Below are 24217 nucleotides of genomic sequence, written 5' to 3' on the forward strand. Positions count from 1 at the left end.
CCAGCGTCCGGTCGACGATCGACGCTGCGCTTCTTCTGTTGCTACTGACCGGATGCGCCGGTCCTTCAAAGACCAACGTCCGGTCACTTACAGTGACCTTCGTCTTTTCTGTCTAGGGTGCCGGTGGCACCATCGGACTGTCCGCACTCTATGGGCGAACACTCTACCGGTGAAGTTCCTAACCCTTGCTCTAATGTGCCAACCACCAAGTGTATCACCTTGTGCACATGTGTTAGCATATTTTCACAAATGTTTTCAAGGATGTTAGCACTCCACTAGATCCTAAATGCATATGCAATGAGTTAGAGCATCTAGTGACACTTTGATAACCGCATTTCGATATGAGTTTTATCCCTCTTAATAATACGACTATCGATCTTAAATGTGATCACACTCACTAAGTGTCTCAATCATCAAAACAAAATGGCTTCTACTATTTATACCTTTGCCTTGAGTCTTTTATTTTTCTCTTTCTTCTTTTCAAGTCCAAGCGCTTGATCATCACCATGACATCACCATCATCATGTCATGATCTTCATTTGCTTCGCCACATAGAATGTGCTACCTATGTCATGATCACTTGACAAACTAGGTTAGCACTTAGGGTTTCATCAATTCACCAAAACTAAACTAGAGTTTTCACACGGCGCCGAGGTGGCTATCGAAGATGATGTGCCAGCAGGCAGAGTGCGTCGGCATCGACTTCCAGGCCATCGAGCTCGCGGGGCACGACGGCTGGCGAGCAAGCACACCAACACGTCCATGAAGCATGGGCCTAGGCTCTAGGCAGATCGGGCAGAGCGCCGCCTCCTCTTGTTGGCCCGTGGGCGTCGGCACCCGCCTCCTCTCGAGCTCCACCACACACGATCCTGTATACCGACGGCCTCCGCTCAACCTCTGCCACGCCCGAGCCTACGGCGGCCTCCAGCACAGCGACCCCTAGGTGGCCCATCTCGGTGGCTTCCGATGGAAGACAAAGGCGTGGGAAGAAGGACTCCGTGGGAACGGCATCTCCGTGCGTGGCTTCGTCTGTGTAAAGTTATGTAGAAGTGGGAGGAATTTCTCAAGTCCTAAAAGATTAAGAGTAAATATTAGAAGCTGTTGGAGAGGGTTTTTTTCTCATCTCCTGCAACTAAAAAGAACAAAAGTAAGATAATTTTTTGGTGCGACTTTTTTTGGGTCGCTCCTTCCTTCCGGTCATGCAATACCCCGCGCGATAGAAAAAAAACTGCCATCTCTACGATCCCCGCCTGCTTTGAAGAAAACAAATCTATCACCTGATGCCACATGCATGAAAGAAAATAATAATCATGCATGGAAGAAAAAAATAATCATGCATGAAAGGAAACAATAATCATATATGGAAGGAAACAATCATGCATAGAAGAAAACAATAATCATTTACTTTTTTTCAAATAGTGGTCTTTCTTTCGGAGCCCTTCATGCAGTTTAATAATTGCTGGGAAGCTAGGCTTACGAGAACTTACTCTTAATTGAGTTACGAGCTAGGGATGTAGCACTTTAATGGACGTCTTGGTTGAGTTCTATAATTACCAAAAATTGATGGTGCTGATAAGATTGACAATCCTATAACTCTGCAGTACTTTTTTTTTCAAAAAAGGAGGACAAATGCTACTTATGGTCGAATCCATGTTATTTTTGTTATTTTGATTTGATCCCCACAACCCACATGTTAACTTTCGGATGTGTTTGTAAAGAATTAAAAAGAGTTGGCCTAATGCCAATTTTTCTTGTCGTCTTTTTCATTCTTTATATTTATACTAGATAGTGTACCCATGCGTTGCTATGGGATAACTAACAATTTATACTAAAAACATATGGATCGCACGATAAGATAACAATACTATAAAAATTAAATACTAACGTTAAAGTGGCATTTACTTCAAAAAATAAAGTTTATGAATTTAACACAGTCACGGAGTACGCGGCGTCACAGGCTCATAAACTCTATTTTACAGATCTTTCTGTGATGCGGCTAAGATAATATTTTATATTAGTAGGAAGAAATCTCCGATATCTATTTTTTTCATTGTAATCCATTTATTTGGACAATGTTTGAGGTGAGGGCACGGTTACAGTTTTTAGTAGCTTTGCAATATTGTCCGATGCTATGAGATGATTGATGTCTTGCAATGATCATTTCATTAATTTAGTTTTCTATCTATGTTTAATTGTTTATTTAGTCTATTTTATAGGCACGTCGGTAGATAATGGATGATAAAATTCAAGCATCCATAATTTATCTCTTTGACTTTGAGCTTGAGTTTTATTTTTATTTTTTAATTGATATATTGGCCTTTTGTTTTTACCATAGCATTAGCACGGACATGCATGAAAAACAAAGATGTCTTTACACTGCACAAATCTTTCAAGAAGATCACACATAGATTATTCTTGTATTGAATATTATATATATACAATCACCTAAATATTCTAATTAAAGTATAAAATTTTAAATTAGGATACGAGGTAAGACATGCAAACAGATATTTCAAAACTACCTGTAGAGTCCAAAAAATATTTAATAAATAAATCTTTCTGGAGGCAATGCAAATTCTCTCTAATATTTCATTTGGCGTAGTTAGTGTTATCATAGTACCCGCATGTATTCATGGGAAATAAATCGTGGACAAAACGTGGACACTTTTTTATGCGGCATTTCAACATGGGTCCATCGTCCCGCCAATATCCTTAAGGCAGATCACATAAAGAATGAGAGTCCCTCTATGAAATTGCTCACAAGAGACTCAAACTTATATTTGATCATGGTAATGTTGAATTACTTTGCATCAAAAGCATCGACAATGATAAATGGGGACATATGTTTTAGTATATATAGTGGAGGAAAACTCAACCTTGGCCTTCTCAGCAGCTTTTCTAAGCCTTTGCAGTGCTAACTTGTCCTTACTTAGATAGTCAAGAGGTGCACCATAAAATTATGCACCACTAAAAAAAGTATCACCGTTGGTTGCCTTGACCTGAAAAATGTGTCGAAATTAAGAATTACAACACCTAATTTAATATTTTGGAATAGACACTCAAGTGGATACCTTATTCTACAATATATGTTTATATGAAATAGTCCTAAAGCCACACATATTTATACGGTGAGTATAACATACTTTGTTTTAAAATTTTATGAGAGATTTTTTAAGACACAGTATTATCTATGTGACAGGCACTAATATTTATATATATACTCGAATCTGTGTATACAGGATTATATGGAGATGTAGCGAAATTTATTCATGGATTTATTGGCGCACGAAAGAAATTGATATCGGAGAATTCTTTCTGCCGATATAAAATATTATCTTAGCCATATCACGAAAAAGTCTATAAAGTAGAGTTTGTGAGCCTGCGACGCCGCGCTCTTCGTGACTATGTTAATTTCACGAACTTTGCTTTTTAAATTAAATGTCACTTTAATGTCGGTATTTAATTTAACAGTATTATTATCTTATTATACAATCTGTGTATTTTTAGTAAAAAAAATTTAGTTATTTCGTAGCAACACATGAACACGCTACCTAGTCTTTTTTTTAAAAAAATTAAAAGAATATTTAGGGAACTGTAAGAGATGCTGTAGGGCAGCGCTACCAGATCGGCAGCGCTACCAGACCCAAGTCTGAACCGTTGCTTACCGTCGACGGTTCCGACGCGCCCGTGCATGCATCGCGCATCCTCCCTCTTTCTGTCGCGTTTTCGCAGTACAGCGGCCAAGGAAACTTCTCGGAAAGACGAACTCGTGGAAAAAGTAGGCAGCAAGCCAGCAGCAGCTGCGTAAGCTGCGGTTCTAGTGCTGCCACCAGCTACCGAATCCGACGGCGACCGAGCTGAGTATATCCTGCTCCGCCTATCTTTCCTCTTTTCGTCCCGTTTGGGCCTTCCAGGCACACGGGCCTTTTTCTAGATGAGATGAAAAAATTGTTGCCTTCGTATCTAGCTTCTGTTCAGTTTTTGGTACTGAAGTTTAGATTGTATAATCTGGTACGCTGAGAAACCACTAGTGCATACATAAAACGTTTTTACTAGTGGTAGATTTTTTTTACTAGCAGATGTCAGAACCAAATGCTAGTGAAAATAGAACCGAGACTCTATACAAACACATCGACATTAGTGGGGATAGTCTTATACGAATCGTCAATATAAATACATACTCCATCCATCTTAAAATAAGTGTTCTTTTAAGATGAAGAGGAGAAACCAATGCTACTACAAAATCATGTATATACCCATATAAAAAGTATAGCAACATGTAATAATTGCACATTAGTAATGGAGAAAGTAGCAAAAGTACTAGTGCTAGGTGGTTTATGGTCTAAAGTGCACTTTATTGTGGGACAAAATTTGAATGCTGGAAGTACGTTTATTGTAGACAATATTTAACCCATACAGATTGTGCTATGAACAGATAATAACGTTCTAAATTTACCAAACCAAACGCTACCTAAGTCTAAAGGTACGTAAAGGCAAATGAATTGTGATTCTTATGGACGTCCTAAACATACAAGGCAAATAATTCAAATTCTAAGAGAAGTATACTGAAGCACCGCCTTTGTCAGAAAAAAACGTAACTACGTGCTACCTGCCAGTTAAAAATGGTTCACGTTTAAGTAAGTTTTTAGCGAATGATATTCATTTATGACTCAAAATCTTATAAGTAATCTACTAATATTTATTTAATATTATAAATATTAATATTATTTATTTATAATTAGTTAAATTTAAGATACTAAAATATGAAACTAGAATTGCATTTACTAACATTTCGCAAGAACAGAATCGCAAAAAAAAAAAAAAACATTTCGCAAGAACACGAGTTTAACGACCAGTCGACCAGCCAGTGCTAGACGGCAGACGCCTGCACGGCTGGATCCCATCGTCAGTTCGTCACAGCCAAAAAAAAAAAAAGGCCCAGCAATGGAAGCCCATAGAACCAACCCACCACGTCGGCGCACCGTTGCTCGGTGCTCCGAGCGTCATCCTCCGCCGCGACATTTAAACCTTCTCTCCCGGCCGCCGCCGCCGACTCCTCATCCCCAATGCTCTCCTCCTCCACCACCGCTCACTCGGCCGCCTCGCCCCTCCCCGGCCCCGCCTCCGCAAACCCTAAGCCCCGCTCGTGCCTGCTCCGCCTCCGCGCCGCATCGCCCGTGCCGTCCGCGGCCTTTAGCGCGCGCGGGCGCCCGCCGATGTGTACGGTCAGGGCCTCGTCCGCCGCTGGGGCGGGCGGCTGGGGAGCGGAGGCAGTGGGGGAGTTGGCGACGGAGCGGCTGGTGGAGGTGTCGCAGCGGGCGGCGGACGCGGCCGGGGTGGTGCTCAGGAAGTACTTCCGCTAGCGGGTTGAGATCATCGACAAGGAGGACCACAGTGCGTGCTATGCTTCTCTCTATTGCCGCACCACACTTGTAATTTCATTTTGCTTCCGGCTTGGGTATAGCGTATAGGTGATAGTGTGCTGGTTCTTGAGTCGGATCGTGCCCTGTTCTCTCTGCATGTTGTAGATTAATTATTTTAGTATCAAGTTTCTGTTGCAAGGAATGCTGCAGCGGCCAGTGCAGGAGCATACTTTGTTTGAAATTCTATGATATTTAGGTGGGGCTCATAGTTTGGATACTGACTGATTGAATTAGGAAATCACATAGCACTCCAAATTTAGCTGAAGGGTGGTCTGTCTGTTGATATTTTGGACTGTAATGGAATCACATGAAACTGTAAAGTAACAGGCTGATAGTCCTAGTGACGTCCTGCACTGCAGTAGGACCTATGCATATCATTTCCAAAGAAAGAAGTGTGTAGGCTATAGGTTAAGTTCAGGTTGCGGTGGTCAATAGAAGCGGAGATAAACTAACCATTTTTTTTGGGTAAGGAATTATTCAATTCGTTATCTGTGCTCTTGATGGGAGCCTCCTTCGTCCTTCCTATGGTTCTGCTCACGTCCTGGTTGGAAAATTCAAGGATTCTAAACCCTTTCTGTGTATATCCTTGTATAGCTATGTTTTTACCTTGAGTCCAGAGAATCATTAGGATTTGACTTGTGAACAAGGTTGACTATATATAATTGTACAACTGCCTTTGACAGTAACTCATTCTGCACAACCTTGTCCGGACAAGTCAATCTTGGCAATTGACTTAGTTGGGTTAGGTAGGTTGAGATGGGGAATCTGTATTCATCTGCACATTGAAAGTTCTGGGACCTAATCTGTTACTATTAGGTCCTAGAACGTCGGCCTTAGTTCATTTTCCCTAATTCATGTACATGTGTATTCCAGCCAATTGATTCATTTGAACCCAACTCCTTCCCTTGCCTTTAGTTTTGCACTCCTTCAGAATCCTTCATGTTCACAGCTCATGTGCGCTTGTGGTATTGTGCCCCATCGTTCCCATATAAAGTGCCAATTGAAACCTACTGATTTATCATCCATCATTTTGTGGACCATGCCACAACCACACACACATATATCTCGGCAAAAATCTTTTTTCCCCATTTTTCTACCTTTATGTCTAGCACCAATGACCTGAGTTGTAACACTGGAGTATTGGACCCAATTAGGCACAATATGTACTGGCACTATGCATTTTCGGCAAGACAGTTTCATCTGGTATAACTTATTCCAAATTCAACATAGAAGCTGGTTTTTAGATATTGTATCTAATACCTTTGTGCATCATTGTACCTTGGACGTTTGTGGTCAAACCATAGGACGAGCACGATGGCATCAATAGACATTAGTTACCATCTCATGGTGCTAGCGATGTGGTCTGTAGTGACTTGGTAGCTAGAAGAAAATCAACCCTTAGTTTAACTTACAACTTTCTAATAATTATTTATTATACATGAAGCTCATGCCTGATAAGCTTGTCATGTGAAGTGTTCACACCAATATTGAAGTTCTTTAACTACTCTTTTGTTCAATTTGATCAACATAACAATGTTTTAATAAATTGGGCTGACTTCAGGATGTATAGGAACCCACTTTCCATATGTGATTATTGGATAAAAGGATACTTGCACTGGGGCACTAGAATATGTTATTTAATTATATTTGGTGGTCTTGTGCCTTTTTTTGAACTTATGGAATTGTTCAATACGGGCTAGGTCCTGTCACGATTGCAGATAGAGAACAGAAGAAGCAATGGTGTCAGTTATACTGAAGAGCTTCCCTACTCATGCCATGAGGGATTGTTTTGCTAGTTTTTAAAATGTTCTGTTCACTTTTATGGCACCTTGAACATTCATTTCCAACATTTACTTGAATCATGCAGTTTTGGTGAGGAGAATGGTTGGAGATGTGCGGAGAGTTATGCAGATTATGTTTGGGTTTTGGACCCAATAGATGGAACGAAAAGTTTCATAACTGGTAGTGGATCTTTGATCGCATTATGAGTTTATGACTGAGAAGATTAAGCCGAACTTAATTATAATGACTTCTAATTCGTTGTTTGTAGGCAAGCCTCTTTTTGGTACACTTATAGCACTTCTGCACAATGGGAAGCCGGTACACTTGTTTTCTTTTTTTTTTCATTTCTAGCTGCCTTTGTTTTCCTTGGTATTTCACTATTTCCTTCATTCTTTTTTACCACAACTGCACTGCATATGCAGATAGTTAATACTTTATCAGTGTTGCAAAACATCATATTGTTATATCTATATAATGTCTCTGTTGGTTATACTAACTTTACATGGCATTTTGATGAAACTTTTCTAAATCATTAGCTATTTAATCATGATATATAAAGGGCGTACCCAGTGCAGAGAGCTCCCGCTCTGTGCGGGGTCTGGGGAAGGGTGTCAGTGGTAAGCCTTACCCTTGCCTGTGCAATGCGAGAAGACCGCGACTCGAACCTGGGACCTTCTGGTCACAGGCGGTAAGACTCTACCGCTTGCACCAGTCCCACCCTTCAAATCTCTTGATATATCTTGTTGAGAAAATTTCTTGACAAATCTCTTTGTGAGCATCTTTACTAATATACTTGATATCTTAAATTTATCCAATGCTTCTGTTCTTTCTTTGATTGGATAAATATAGTCATAACAGGAGTAATTATCTGTGAATGTTATGAACAAATCATAACCATCTACACTCTTTATAGGAAACGGACCAAGATGTCTGTGTGAATAATCTGTAAAATTCCTACGCTTTGTTTGACATCTTTTTTAATTTTCTTTACATATTTTCCTTTTATGCATTCTCTGCATTGTTCTAAATCTGAGAACTCTAATGGAGAAAGAATATCATTCTTAACTAGTCTTTCTATTCTCCCCCTCGAAATATGGTTTAAACGACAGTGCTATAATTTCGACGACGTATCGTGAGCTCTCTTTCGTTTTCTGTTTACATCCGCAGATGAGGATACATTCTCATTGTCGCACGCAACGTTCCCATCATCGCATACAACATTCACATCATCACGTAGTGATAACAAATAAAGCTCATTTTGTAAGATATCAAGACTAACACATGCATTATTAAATGTTATCTTACATTTGCCATTTCCAAAATGGCAATCATATCCATCATTGTCCAAGCATGAAACACTAATCAAGTTTCTCTGTAAAGAGGGAACATAAAATATATCTCTAAATAAAAGTGTGAAGCCATCAGTAAGCTCTAGAGAAAGATCGCCAACGGCTTCAACATCTGCTCGGACTCCATTTGCAACTTTAACGTGTCTTTCTCTTCTTTGCGTAGTTCTCGTCGAACGGAATTCCCATAAGGAATTAGCAACATGAACAGTTGCACCTGAGTCAATCCACCAAGTAGATTTCGAATACTGTACATACATGGATTCATTTATGAACGTAATAATATTCTCACATTTCTTTGCTATGATCATCTTTAAGTAATCGGGACAATCTTTCTTATAATGTCCCGCCTTCTTGCAATAGAGACACTGGTCTTTCCTTACTGTGAACTTGTTCTGCTGAGGCTGATGCAGCATGTGACCCTTTCCTTTAACTTTGAGGAGGAGTTAGCATTATTATTCTTTTTCTTGTTGTCTTTCACATAATTAATAGTGCCACCATTGGTAGCTTTCATTCTTTCCTCCTCTTGCACACACATAGCCATGAGCCTCTCTTAGCCCCACTTCTCGGGCTGTATGTTGTAGTTGACAACAAAAGTGTCAAATTCCTTTGGCAAGGAAGCAAAAATCAGATGAATAAAGAACTCTTCCTTGAGAGACAGATCCATTGGTTTTAGCTTGGATGCCAAATTGCCCATTCTTAGTATGTGCTATTTTATGCCAACATTTCCAGAGTACCTCTCTGTCACCATCTGCTTTATCAGCTGAGTAGCATATGTCTTTGAAGAGCCAGTGAACTGATTCTTTATTCTATCGAGGTACTCGGTGACTGTGTCACACTATGAAATTGAGCCCACAATTGCAGGCTCAATCGTGTTCTTTATCACAGCCAAACATTTCTTATTGGCAGTGACTCATTTCTTATGCTCAAGGTTATAAGACATCTTTTGGGATTCAAAATCCTTCTCTCTAATTGCCCAAGCGGCATCAGACTCGTTTGTCTCCCTCACCGGTGCCAAAGACTCAATGGGACACGGTGAGGTGATTACCCAGTTCACCTTAGCCAAGATGAAGGCCAGGTCATTTTTTTTCTTCCACTCTGTGTAGTTGTCACCTTTGAGAGTGGGGATCTCTTTGATAGGCGGATACTTGATGGGTTGTATCAAAGAGATCTCTACTCTCAAAGGTGACAACTACACGTTGATGGGTTGTATCAAAGAGATCCCCACTCTCAAAGGTGACAACTACACGGAGTGAAAGAAAAAAATTGACCTGACCTTCATCTTGGCTGAGGTGGACTGGGTAGTCACCTCACCTTGTCCCACTGAGTCTGTGGCACCGGTGAGAGAGACAAACGAGGATGATGTTGCTTGAGCAACTAGAGAGAGATTTTGAATTCCAAAAGATGTTCTATGACCTTGAGCATAGAAAGTGGGTCACTGCCAATAAAAAATGTTTGGCTGTGATAAAAAACACGATTGAGCCTGCAATTATGAGCTCAATTCTAGAGTGTGACATAGTCACCGAGTACCTCGATAGAATAAAGAGCAGTTCACTGGCTCTTCAAAGACATATGCTACCCAGCTGATAAAACAGCTGGTGATAGAGGTACTCTGAAAATTGTGGCATAAGAGAGCACATACTAAGGATGAACAATTTGACATCCAAGCTAAAACCAATGGATCTGACTCTCAAGGAAGAGTTCCTTATCCATCTGATTTTTGCTTCCTTGCCAAAGGAATTTGACACTTTTGTTGTCAACTACAACATATAGCCCGAGAAGTAGAACTTAGAGAGGCTCATGACTATGTGTGTGCAAGAGGAGAGAATGAAAGCTGCCAATGGTGGCACTATCAATTATGTGAAAGACAACAAAAAAAAGAATAATAATGCTAACTCCTCCTCAAAGTCAAAGAAAAGGGTTTTATGCTGCATCAGCCTCAGCAGAATAAGTTCACAGTAGAGAAAGACCAGTGTCTCTATTGCAAGAAGACGAGACATTATAAGAAATATTGTTCCGATTACTTAAAGATTATCATCGTAAAGAAAGGTGGGAACATTATTACGTTCATAAATGACTCCATGTATGTACAGTATTCGAAATCTACTTGGTGGATTGACTCAGGTGCAACTGTTCATGTTGCTAATTCCTTACAGGGATTCCGTTCGACGAGGACTACGCAAAGAAGAGAAAGACACGTTAAAGTTGCAAATGGAGTCCGAGCAGATGTTGAAGCCGTTGGCGATCTTTCTCTAGAGCTTGCTGATGGCTTCACACTTTTACTTAGAGATATACTTTATGTTCACTCTTTACCGAGAAACTTGATTAGTGTTTCATGATTGGACAATGATGGATATGATTGTCATTTTAGAAATAGCAAATGTAAGATAACATTTAATAATGCATGCGTTGGTCTTGCTATCTTACAAAATAAGCTTTATTTGTTATCACTACGTGATGATGTGAATGTTGTATGCGATGATGGGAACGTTGCGTGCGACAATGAGAATGTATCCTCTTCTGCGGATGTAAACAGAAAACGAAAGAGAGCTCACGATGCGTCGTCGAAATTATGTCACTGTCGTTTAGGCCATATTTCGAGGGGAAGAATAAAAAGAGAGCTCACGATTCTGATTATACGGGAGATGATAGAAAATCCACGTCTGGATATGTATTCACTCTCGTAGGGGGAGCTATTTCATGGAAAAGCTCAAAACAAACCGTCACTACATCGTCCACAATGTATGCCGAGTTTGTAGCGTGTTATGAGGCAATGAGACAGGTGAACTGGCTAAAGAAGTTCATACCCGGTTTGAAGGTGGTTGACGACATCTATAAATCACTTAAGTTATACTGCGATAATAATCTGGCAGTATAGTATGCTCACAACAATAAGTCAAGTGGTGCTGCCAAACACATTGACATAAAGTATTATGTTGTGAAAGATAAAGTCCGGGATCATGTCATAAGTCTTGAGCATATAAGTACCGAAAAGATGCTTGCGGATCCGCTTACAAAAGGCTTACCACCCAACGTGTTCAGAGAACATGTAGCCGGTATGGGTTTAAGGGAAAGCCTATAATTCCTGAACAAAAGAAGGCCCAAAGTTAAGTATATATTTCAGAACAGAGTGGTGTGTTGTAGTTGTTAAATCTATCGGCAATTGACCGTGACGACGAAACATGCTCTATGCGCTAATCTGTAATGGAATGAACAAAAGTAAATGATATGAAATTGAAAGATGGTAGGAGATCAAGGGGTAGATTGTTAGATTGATCTCTAATCCCAAACTGGACCCAACGGCCCAATTGAGCCTTTGATCCGCGCCCTGATCGGGGGCGCCCAGCCTACTATGGCTGGAGGGCCCCTTATCACACTGCGTTATATATACAGGTGGGGGCCGGCGGCTCTGTGTACGAGGTTTACCGTGAGCCGAGCTCCCCACCGAAACCTAAACCCTAACCCCGACCAGAGAGGGGCGCAGCCAGTGACAGGAAGCCACCAGCTGCGCCACCCCGCTCCACCGACGTCGACGACTTCATTGACCTCTTCCCCGAATGTCGCTGCCCGTGCGCAGACTTCACCGACGAACGAGATGGCGGCTTCTGGACCATCTCCCTCTGCGGTGTCAGGCTCGACACGTTCTTCTTCTATTCCTCTCTGTCTCTCTACTCTCGATATCGCATTCACAGTAAAGAGAACCCGCTAGACCTAACCCTAGATGATATTTTCGATCTGAGTCACCAGGTCGTGGGTTCGAAGCAGCCTCTCCGCAGATTTTGCGGGGGGAAGGCTTGCCTCGGTTTTTCCCTTCCCCAGACCCCACTCATGTGGGAGCCTCCGGCACTGGATCTGCCCTTTTTTTACTAATATACTTGATATTGCTATTTCTTTAGTTAAGCTTGATTTTTTACTTCCTTTCTCTAGGTTATTGGTGTCATTGACCAGCCAATCCTGAGAGAGAGATGGATTGGGGTGGATGGGAAACAAACAACTTTGAACGGACAAGAAATATCTGTTTGCTCTTGTAATTTACTTGCACAAGCTTTCTTGTGTGTATATTTGTTTTAGTATTTAGATGTTATGTCGTTACATCTCTTTACAGACTTGAATAATGCATTACAGTATAACAATTCTTTGTTCTGCTTTGACAGATATACAACAAGCCCACATCTCTTTGAAGGAGATGCTGAGGACGCATTTATTCGTGTAAGGAATAAGGTATGGGTGTTACTTATACTCATATAGCTTCATGTTTTTCTGCAATCGTCAACACTACTCACATGTATTTTACCATCTCTATTGCCAGGTGAAAGTCCCACTTTATGGTTGTGATTGTTATGCTTATGCTCTTCTGGCCTGTGGTTTTGTGGACATTGTTGTTGAATCTGGTTTGAAGGTATGATGTCCATTTTTTTATTATGACTTAGGAATATGGCATTAGCCTTTTAAATTGTGTTCAGCAGAGGGTTTCTTGTTTTCTATCTTTTCTGGCAACAGAAAGGAAAGGACCATAAATAAACTGAAATCAAGCAAATAGAGTTGGTTTTGACTTCTAATTACTTGCTGAAGCATTTAGTTTACTATAAGTTTTGTTTGGATGGCCTCAGAAATTATGCATACATTGTGAAAGCTTAAGTCAGCTTAAGAACATTGAAACTGAGGTTCACTCAAAACTAGTGGGCACCATAATTTCCAAAAATTTTCATTCATTATTTTCTAGATTGGTGTTTTAGCTGTACCAAATTGGTCGATCATGCATATGTAGCGAGCTTTAGTGTAGCAACTAGCAAGCATTAAAGTTCTCTTCCTCTTCATTTATTCTCATCTGTATATAATGGTGCTGGTATTTGGTTGGTACTACGGTAAGCATGGGGATGGCTATGCATTTATGTATCGTTTTGATGCTTCTAGATAACCACTAGAACCGTGCTGTTTCAACTTCTGAATCATTTAATACTTGAAATATCTGGTTAATCATTTGAAAATATATATGTGATATCATAGGGAAGTTATCTTCATGCATGATAAAGAACAGAAGTTTAGAAAAAGTATTCTCTGAACTCAGATTTGATTTCACATGACTATATTCACTAGCAATGTTAGTGAAATGAAAAACTGTGATCATATATGTAATAGAATGACAGCAGTCAATGTAGCATGCATTTACTGCCTGAATGAATGAAAGTTCTTTACTGCGATAACTGATTTTGTAGGTGGTTTGGTGCAGCCATACGATTTCCTCTCCCTGGTACCTGTCATTGAAGGAGCTGGAGGGTCAATAACTGATTGGAGAGGGGACAAGCTCCTTTGGACTGTTACTGCAGAATCTCGGCCCACAAGTATAATCTTCACTTGTCATTAAAATTCATCAAGCTCTTTTTGCTGTCTCTAAGTCTTTTCAATGTTGCATAAGCTCTAGAGTGGCCCCCTGGTTTCAGTAATTACATAGGATAATTATGCCAAACTGCATTATGGGAAAAACTTGCCCTATTGACACTTCAATCGTGCACTTCTTGCTTTTGATCAGCAAAATTTCAGTTCATCTCATTCTTCGCTATTGATTTATTTGTAGGTTTCAACGTGGTAGCAGCTGGGGATGCCTGTGTCCACAAACAGGCCCTTGATGCACTGCAGTGGCGCTAGCTTGCTGCTTAGTTAAGCCTTATACTAATACCCAACTATTTAGATATTTACATGTGCTATTTATATGACCAATAATAAGCTTTATCTCTGTATGCTTGTTGCTTGGCCTCAATCTTGCACTTAAATAATCCACAGCATGGTTGTAAACTATCAAGCAGTGGTTTGAACCAAGCAGAGATTATGGGGGTGTTTGGTTTGTAATATGAAGTTGTCCATCACCATCCCACTCTTTAGTTTTTTGTTTGGTCTGTAGAATAGAATGAGTTGATTCATCACCATCTCATTCCTCACAAGCAAGCTAGTAATTAGTACTAATTTGAGGAATGGACTCATTATGCATCATCTCATCAAAAACGGGTTGTTTATCGAAACCAAACACTCCATAAGTGTCAGGGGAATGTCAAATGTGCGAGGTCTTACCTTAGTGTGAGCTTCCCTTGCACCCAGCAATTCAGCTGCGCGATGCAGTTCTTGGGGGCGCTTAATCGAGAGTTAGATTGGTGTTTGCTTCCATGGCTTATCTGGGTGCTGCACACTAGCTGAATTGTGAGTTATGATTTCCAGCCTTGGTCTGAATTCTGCACCGAGAGGGGTATGGGGCCAGCCTGGGGTTTGGGGAAATGACATTTTCTGGGTAATAGGCAGGGTATAAGGATGTATATGTCGCATATAAAGACTCGATAAGCCTCCTTTTTTAATTATTAATGCATGCATGTATACGTATGGCCAATATGGTGATAATTATGCTGTTTCTAGTATAGTTTCTCTCTTCGATAATAGCTAGACTAGTCTTTTTGTCTTCTCCCCGGTTTTACTCACGTATAGGACAATTGATGACGTAGACACTAAAGTTAGAAGCCCTCAACAATCTTATGACCATGGTGAAAACTGGTACACCTAACGGCAGCAATCTTGCGTCCAGGGTGATGGATAAGTCTCATGTGTGGCTGGTCTTTGTGGGGCTGTGATGCTCATATGGTCCTTGTGGCTGTTTTTCTGTTTTTAGGACAACATCTTAGACTAGAGGACAGCATCTTAGAGGACAGCATCTTAGCTAGGACAACATATTAGCATCTTAGACTAGCATCTTGGCATATGCTTGGCTAGCTAGCAGCCTATAAATATGTAACCACAACCCCTCAGGTTGGTATGGCATTTGTGTGAGCTTGTGTGAGAAATAGACAAGAAAATTGCCCCAACTTCTAGTGTCATCCTCTCTCAATGAGAGTAAGAATTCTCCTACTACCAAGAGTGAGAATTCAGCGACTAACAAGTGGTATCAGAGCCGTATTATCCTGTAGCCTGAGCATCTCTGGCTCATCTTCTCTCCCAGCCCCACAACAGCCCCAGTTGTTGGCAGCAGCAGCTCCTCCGGTCGCTCCTGTTCACTTCTCTCCCAGCTCGTCTGAAGCAGCCCTCTCCCCACGCAGCAGCCCCCCGGTAGCGCGTCATGTCCACAGGGCAGTCTCAGCGCTCGGTCGCCTCGAGCACGCGGCGTCGGCAGGAGGCCGAACTTGCCGCGGCAGAGGAACGCGAGCAAGCGGCGGCAGAGACCGCTGCGGCGGCGGCAAGGGCGTCGAGGCTAGCAGCGGCGGAGCTGGCAGCAGCGAGAGCGGAGGCGGAAGCAGCGGCGGCGGCGAATGCAGCGCGTGCGGCGGCGGCGGAGGTCGAGGCTCTGCGCGGCAGCATCGGCAGCTCCATTTCCGCTGACGACACCGCCGACGCGGACCTCGAGCTGCTAGAGAGGGAGGCAGCGCGAGCGCGGGCGGCGCAGTGGACAGCCGCGTACGTCCACGAGCGTGGCGGCAGCCCAGATAGGCGCGGACGCGCTGGCGGCGCTCCTGGAGGAGGTGCGCACGGCGGTGGCGCTCCTGGGGCAGCTGCGCACGCCCACGAGCGCGGCGGCAGCCCAGACAGGCACGGACGCGCCGGTGGCGCTCCTGGAGGAGGCGTGCACGGCGGCGGCGCTCTTGGAGGAGGCGCGCACGGCAACGATGGCGGACGGGTCGATGGAGAGCGCGGCCTTCACAGGCAGCGTGGCTCTCTCTCCCCGGATCGGTACCGACGGGTCGATGGAGAGCGCGGCCTTCACAGGCAGCGTGGCTCTCTCCCCGGATCGGTACCGTGGTTACCACGGGCTCCAGGCTGTTGTCAGGGACGTTGGTCCCGGCGGTGGGTGGCCTACCCTCACCAAGACCAACTACGTCGAGTGGGCTGCGGTGATGAGGGTAAAGCTCCAGGTGCGGCACATGTGGGAGGCAGTCCGGTACGGCGACGTCGACTACGACCTAGATCGACGGGCGCTAGATGCTCTCATCGCTGCAGTCCCGCCCGAGATGCAGTTCTCGCTTACCAGCAAGCGGACTGCCAAGGAGGCTTGGGACGCCATCGCTGCGGCACGCATCGGCAGCGACCGCGCCCGCAAGTCCACACTGCAGGCACTTCGCAAGGAGTGGGAGAACCTGGCCTTCAAGCCAGGTGATGACGTTGATGACTTTGCTCTCCGTCTCAACACTCTGTTGCAGAAGAATGGTGCAGTTCGGCGACGACACTTACGGCGAGGAGAGAGCTGTCGAAAAGCTCTTCCGCTGCGTCCCCGAGAAGTACAAGCAAATGGCTCGCTCGATCGAGTCTCTGCTGGATCTCTCCACGATGTCGATCGAGGAGGCGATAGGTCGCCTCAAGGTCGTCGACAGCGATGAGCCACAGTCCCTCTCGGGGCCCATCACCACTGGCGGGAAGCTCCTTCTCACTCGGGAGCAGTGGCTTGCCAGCCAAGGTGACCGGAGGAAGGGGGAGCCTTCTTCCGCGACAGGCGGCCGCAAGCGTGGCAAGCCACGCAAGGCGCGCAGAGACGCCCAGGCCAGGGCGCGAGGACGTGCCGAGGGTGATGCCCGCGGAGGCGCCCAGGGCGGCGCCGCCGGCAGGCACAAGCCGGCACGAGACGACGCCTGCCGCAACTGCGGCCAGCTTGGCCATTGGGCCAAAGACTGTCGACAGCCACGACGCGGCCAGGCCCACGTCGCACAGGCGGAGGAGGAGCCGGCTCTGTTCATGGCACATGCCAGCATCGAGCTACCTCCAGCGGCACCGACCGCAGCGGCTCTCCTCCACCTTGACGAGCCAAAAGCACACGCCCTCCTCGGCGACAGCTCCGGCAACGACAAGACTGACGGGTGGTGCCTCGACACCGGCGCCACCCATCACATGATCGGTCGACGGGAGTTCTTCACCGAGCTTGACTCTAGCGTCCGAGGCTCCGTCAAGTTTGGGGATGCCTCCGGCGTGGAGATCAAGGGCGTCGGCTCCATCATCTTCACCGCCGTGTCTGGTGAGCACAGGCTGCTCACCGGAGTCTACTACATCCCCGCGTTGAGGAACTCCATCTTCAGCTTGGGACAGCTGGATGAGAACGGTTCGCGCGTGGTGGTTGAGGACGGAGTCATGAGGATTTGGAATCGTCGTCGTCGCCTTCTTGCCAAGGTATCCAGAAGCGCAAATCGACTCTACGTCCTTAACGTGCAGGTGGCACAACCCCTCTGTCTCGCTGCTCGTCGGGACGACGAGGCGTGGCAGTGGCACGAGCGTTTCGGGCACCTTCACTTTGAGGCCCTGAAGCGGCTCAGTGCCACGGAGATGGTGCGAGGCCTGCCGTGCCTCGACCATGTGGAGCAGTTCTGCGACGTCTGCGTGTTGACGAAGCAGAGGCGACTCCCCTTTCCACAGCGGGCTAGCTTTCGAGCCAAGGAGAGGCTCGAGCTTGTGCACGGAGACTTGTGTGGCCCGGTGACACCGGCCACACCGGGAGGACGACGCTACTTCCTGCTGCTCGTCGACGACCTCTCCCGCTACATGTGGGTGATGGTCCTCAGCAGCAAGGGAGAGGCTGCGGACGCCATCAGGCGCGCGCAGGCTGCTGCGGAGGCGGAGTGCGGCCGCAAGCTGCGCGTGCTGCGCACCGACAACGGCGGCGAATTCACGGCGGTTGAATTCGCGTCGTACTGCGCTGACGAGGGCATTCAGCGCCACTACTCCGCGCCGTACAGCCCGCAGCAGAACGGCGTCGTCGAGCGGCGCAACCAGACGGTTGTGGGGATGGCTCGGGCCCTCCTCAAGCAAAGGGGGATGCCGGCTGTCTTCTGGGGAGGCGGTGGTGACGGCCGTCTACATCCTCAACCGCTCGCCTACCAAGGCGCTCGACGGCAGGACGCCGTACGAGGCTTGGCATGGGCGCAAGCCGGCGGTCTCCCACTTGCGGGTCTTCAGCTGCCTCGCGTTTGCCAAGGAGCTTGGCCACATCAGCAAGCTCGACGACAGGAGCACTCCGGGAGTGTTCATCGGCTACGCGGAGGGCTCGAAGGCCTACCGCATCCTCGACCAGCAAGAGCACGAGCGGGATCCTCTTCTTCCTCGGCAAGTGCCTCGTTAGCTGGCAGTCGGTCAAGCAGCAGGTGGTGGCCCTGTCCAGCTGCGAGGCCGAGTACATAGCGGCCTCCACCGCTTCGACTCAGGCGCTCTGGCTCGCTCGACTGCTTGGTGATCTCCTCGGCAGAGACACTAGAGCGGTGGAGCTCATGGTGGACAGCAAGTCCGCTCTGGCCCTAGCAAAGATCCCCGTGTTCCACGAACGCAGCAAGCACATCCGGGTGAGGTACCACTTCATCCGAGGCTGTTTGGAGGAAGGGAGCATCAAGGCGAGCTACATCAACACCAAGGACCAGCTTGCGGACCTGCTCACCAAGCCCCTTGGGAGGATCAAGTTCCTTGAGCTCTGCTCCAGGACCGGGATGGTTCAACTCTCCCACAAGACGACGCACAAGACTTAGGGGGAGAATGATGGATAAGTCTCATGTGTGGCTGGTCTTTGTGGGGTTGTGATGCTCATATGGTCCTTGTGGCTGTTTTTCTGTTTTTAGGACAGCATCTTAGACTAGAGGACAGCATCTTAGAGGACAGCATCTTAGACTAGAGGACAGCATCTTAGCTAGGACAGCATATTAGCATCTTAGACTAGCATCTTAGACTAGCATCTTGGCATATGCTTGGCTGGCTAGCAACCTATAAATATGTAACCCCAACTCCTCAGGTTGGTATGGCATTTATGTGAGCTTGTGTGAGAAATAGACAAGAAAATTGCCCCAACTCCTAGTGCCATCCTCTCTCGATGAGAGTAAGAATTCTTCTACTACCAAGAGTAAGAATTCAGCGACTAACACAGGGGGCAGGGGAATGCAGAGATCAGCACTACTGATAATTACTCACCCTGTCCCAGAAAGATTATAAATCTTAAATTTCAAGGCTAGATTAGCAGACATGTGAAATTATGCATGTACCCTTGCTATATTATTAACTACTCTAGAAACTTCCATAGGAAGTAATCTTTCTGTAGAGAATTCTCCACAAGTTCAAATTTTTTTACATTATTTAGTGTCATGAGCCATGTGGTGGTTTTTTTGGTTGTTTATTATTGGGTGGACCCCACTTGAAAAAACTAATCAAAACATAGAATTACATGTTTTTTGAGACAAGATTTAAATCCTAGGATTACAATTTTTTTTGGAACAGAGGGAGTATATTATTCGATCCACTCCCTCGTTTCTAAAAAAATAAAATTCTAGTGTGTCTAGTCAATTTAAATTTATCAAATTTATATTAAAATATTAATATTTAGCATACTGAATAAATATTATTAGATCATTATTAAGTATATTTTTATAGTATATTTTTTTGGAGTTATAGACGTTGATACAATTTTATAAACTTAGTCAAACCTAAGTAGTTTGATTCAGATCAAATCTAGAATTGTATGCTTTCTACTAGGACAGATGTAGTAGTAACTTCATTGACATTTGCAGCCAAAAGTTATACTATCAATTGTTGAAGATCAAACTAGCTAGAGGGAGTACACAATCATGCCTAGCAACACCTCTAACGCTCTCGACACGTACATACGGCGCACAAAGCAATACAATCCACATACACTATGAAAGAATCAAGATGTTCAAGAGGAGTGGTGAATTGGACTAATTCTAAATTTCTTGCAATAATTAAGCCCTACACTTAGCCCATTTCACCCCCTTGTGCCTAAAAGTGTTTCTATTATTCTACCCCACAAAAGTTTTGCACCCTAGATTTCAATCTTACTCTAGCATGAAAATTCTAAGAATGTAAAGACATGAATGGAATTGGTCAAATATAAATGCTCAAAGTAAAGAGAGGAAGAGGAACGCGGCGATATTTTTCCGAGGTATCAGAGAGTCACCACTCCCCACTAGTCCTCGTTGGAGCACCCGCGCAAGGGTGGAGCTTTCCCTTGATCCACGCAAGGATCAAGTGCTCTCTACGTGCTGATTCTTCCACACTCAGTCGTGGTGAATCGTCCACAACCTCTCACAAGACAACTTGGGTCATTCATAAGCTCCGCCGGATGATCACTAAGCTTACAATCACCACCGAGTCGTCTAGGTGATGGTGATCACCAAGAGTAACAAGCACAAACTCTCACTTGATCATAACAAGCCTAATGAGAAAGGTGGATGCACACTTGCTACTCCCTATGCACTAATGAGGTTCTTAATCTTGGATTCTTAAATCTCAATTACCCCACTAGGCTCTTGCACTTCCTTGCACTCCAAAGGTATTTCTCAGCTGAACAAATGGGCAAGAAGGCTGAATTGGACAAGTAGGAGATGTATTTATACACCCTCATTCAAAACATAACTGTTATTGTCCAACTCAGCACATTACGTGGTGACCGAACGCGCAGGTCAAGGTGACCGGACGCGTCCAGTCAGTTCTCCGCTGCAACAGCACACCGGGCTGTCAGAGACGACCGTTGGAGTGACCTGACGCTTAGCAGAGCCCGATCGGTCTTGACCGGACACGTTAGGTCCGCAAATTTGCTCTCTGGACCCTTACTGATGTTGACCGGACTCCAGGTACGCGCGTGTCCGATCAGTTCTTATGTAGCGTCCGATCCTGCTCGCTGAACCACCGCTGCTATAGTTGCGGGCCCCGATGCGTCCGATTCCTTTTTGGTTTAGCGTTCAGTCGATGCCTGAGGTTCTACTACGCATGCAACCACTGACCGGACCCGCCGCCACAGCGTCCGGTCACACCTTCTTCAGCGTCCGGTCAGTACAATCAACACTCCATTCACTTCTAATTCAAAACCTTTGTGAATGAGTTTGTCTCCAATCGATCCTAGGGCAAGCCCTGAGCTACCTAGTGCTAAATTTGACAAGTGTGCACCACACCTAAACCATTAGACTCATCTAGGTTAAGCTACTCGTTCATACCCCCATTAATAATACAGCCAAAAAAAAAAAACAAAGTCCTAAACTACTCTAAATGTCTCTCTAAAGTCAAATGACACTTAGAACTAGTCTGTCCTTAACCTTGTCGTCCATCCTTTGAAAACCAAAACGATTTCCATCGACAGGGGCATGAAAACCATAATTGCCCAAACAATCATCATTATCATGACCTAACTCAAATTGCCTCTGCAAAACACACGTTAGTCACAGTAATCTTGTGTCGTCATTAATCATCGAAACCCAACTAAGGGCCTAGATGCTTTTAATCTTCCCCTTTTTGGTGATTGATGACAACACCAACTCAAGTATGTGAATAAGAGATGGGTGATGTTTTCAACATGCTTGGTTTATATAAGCAATTGACAGTAAGATCAAAAGGGCTAGGAATGCTTAAATGAACCAAGCCAACATAATGTACTCAAAAGATATGAAATAAGCATGAGTACGAAACATAATGCTCATTTGAAAACGAAGTATAACACGGAAGCAAAGCAAATGAGCATAAACAAGTGACATGACATAAATATATCAAAGTAGAGAGCACATATGTCACATAAGTCTCACAATCACACATATAACACATATATTACAATGCATGAAAGTAAACGTGAATGCCTGAAGTATCACACACAAAAGAATGAGTCCATCTGACACGCTCCCCCTAAGTCTAACATACTCGCTCCCTCTCCCCTTTTGGCGTAAAGCACCAAAACCTAAGGGTTGGACGGTGGGACAGGAGCAGATGAGTCGGGCGCTGAGGTGCAGTGAGAGATCTGAAACTGAGTAGCATCATCATTTGACTCTGGACTCAGAAATGTCAGACCGGCTGGAGCGAGCGACGGCTGACCCTCTAACTCTGAAACAGGAAGTGAAGCGGCTGCAGTAGCCTGTGCCTGCTGTGCCTGGTCCTGCTGCATCCTCTCAAGTATAGCAATCAAATCACGGTCGGTCTGAGGCGACCGTGGTGGAGCTGAACTAGAGCCACCGGCCTCTCTGTCGTGTGCACGTGGTGGCATATGCAGGATAGTCTGGTAGTCCTCATCTGAGCTGTCAGTCGGGTCGCTCTCGACCATGTCCTCCTATTGTGCCTCTAGCTGCTCTAGCTCGGTGTCTGCAATGGCCCTGATGTCAACTCGCCCGGATGGTCAAGCGCGTATTTTGGTCTCGCTCGACCCCGAAGGTACGAGCTCCATGTCGCCCGACCCCGAGGGCGCGGGCAACGTCACGCCCGACCCCGAGGGCGCGAGCTCCGTGTCGCCCGACCCCGAGGGCATAGGCTCCATCACGTCTGACCCCGAGGGTGCGGGCTCCGTCTCACTCGACCCCTCGGGCGCGGATTTCGCCTCGCCAGACCCCTCGAAGGGGGATTCCACCTCGCCCGACGGGGGTCCGTACCGCCTCCAACCACTATGGGTCTAAGAGTACGAACCTAGGGTCAAACTTCTGACACCAGAAGGGGAGTAGGCGCGTCTTGACGAGACCCGCGGCCACAACGGGCCATACCTGAGGACTCACGTCACCAACAGTGTCGGGCGTGCCGGCGCTATGCTACCTAATCCCCGTACGATTTCCGACGGGGGTATCTGCTAACCATGCCGCCCGCTGGAACGGAATGGAGCGCCACGACCGGCTGACGACGCCCACGTATAGCGCCAGTGATGAACAGGGTCGCGACATGGAGCCGTCCCCGTCATCATTTACAGGACCGGCGGGACCCACGTAAAGGAGATGAAGGGCGCCGTTACCCCGGAAGCCTTCTTCCTCCTCGCTTTTCTCTCTCTCTCTCGTGTGACCTGTGCCTTCCCCTTCAACTATAAAAGGGGAAGCAGGACGCCCACGAAGGGCACGGCTAAACGCTGAACGGCTCAAGGGATTGAGTTCAACTAGACTCAACTCCATTCGATCCTTCCATCAGAGACTTGGGACCTTCTTCCTCTCTTGCCCATTTGTAACCCCTACTACAAACAAGTGCCGGTAACACGAGCAGCCTCAAACTGGACGTAGGGACATTCCGCCCGAACCAGTATAAACCATTGTGTCCTCCGAGCACACCATACGGGCCAGACGCGCAAACACAAATTTACTAGTCGGCGGTTCAAAACACCGACAATTGTTTTCTGGATCGGTGTTTTAGCTGTACCAAATTTGTCGATTATGCTTATGTAGCAAGCTTTTAGTGTAGCAATCTTTCCCTTCTTTTATTCTCATCTGCATACAATGATGCTAGTAGTTGGTTGGTACTAGTTATTGTTTTGATGCCTCTAGATAACGACTAGAATCATGCTATCTCAACTTCTGTATCATTTAATACTTGTAGCTGTTAATCATTTGAATTTTGAAAAGATATATGTGATATCATAAGGAAGTTATCTTCATGCATGATAAAGAACAGTAGTTTAGAAAAATTATTCTCTAAACTCAGATTTGATTTCACATGACTATAGTTGCTAGCACAATCTTAGGGAAATGAAAAACTGTGATCATATTTGTAGAATAAGAGCAGTCAATGTAGCATGCGTTTACTGCCTGAATGAATGAGAGTTGTTTACTACGATAACTGATTTTGTTGGTGGCTTGGTGCAACCATATGATTTCCTCTCCGTGGTACCTGTCATTGAAGGAGCTGGAGGGTCAATAACTGACTGGAGGGGACAGGCTCCATTGGCCGGTTACTGCAGAATCACGGCCCACAAGTGTAATCTTC

General features: G+C 45.2%; 1 pseudogene; it reads left to right on the plus strand.

Moving 5' to 3' along the window:
* Nucleotides 1–4923: 4923 nt before the first annotated feature.
* LOC136449769 (bifunctional phosphatase IMPL2, chloroplastic-like) lies at nucleotides 4924–14266 on the plus strand (annotated as a pseudogene).
* The last annotated feature ends 9951 nt before the right edge of the window (nucleotides 14267–24217 follow it).

The sequence above is a fragment of the Miscanthus floridulus genome, chromosome 5, assembly GCF_019320115.1.
Source record: "Miscanthus floridulus cultivar M001 chromosome 5, ASM1932011v1, whole genome shotgun sequence".
Taxonomy (NCBI): Eukaryota; Viridiplantae; Streptophyta; class Magnoliopsida; order Poales; family Poaceae; genus Miscanthus; species Miscanthus floridulus.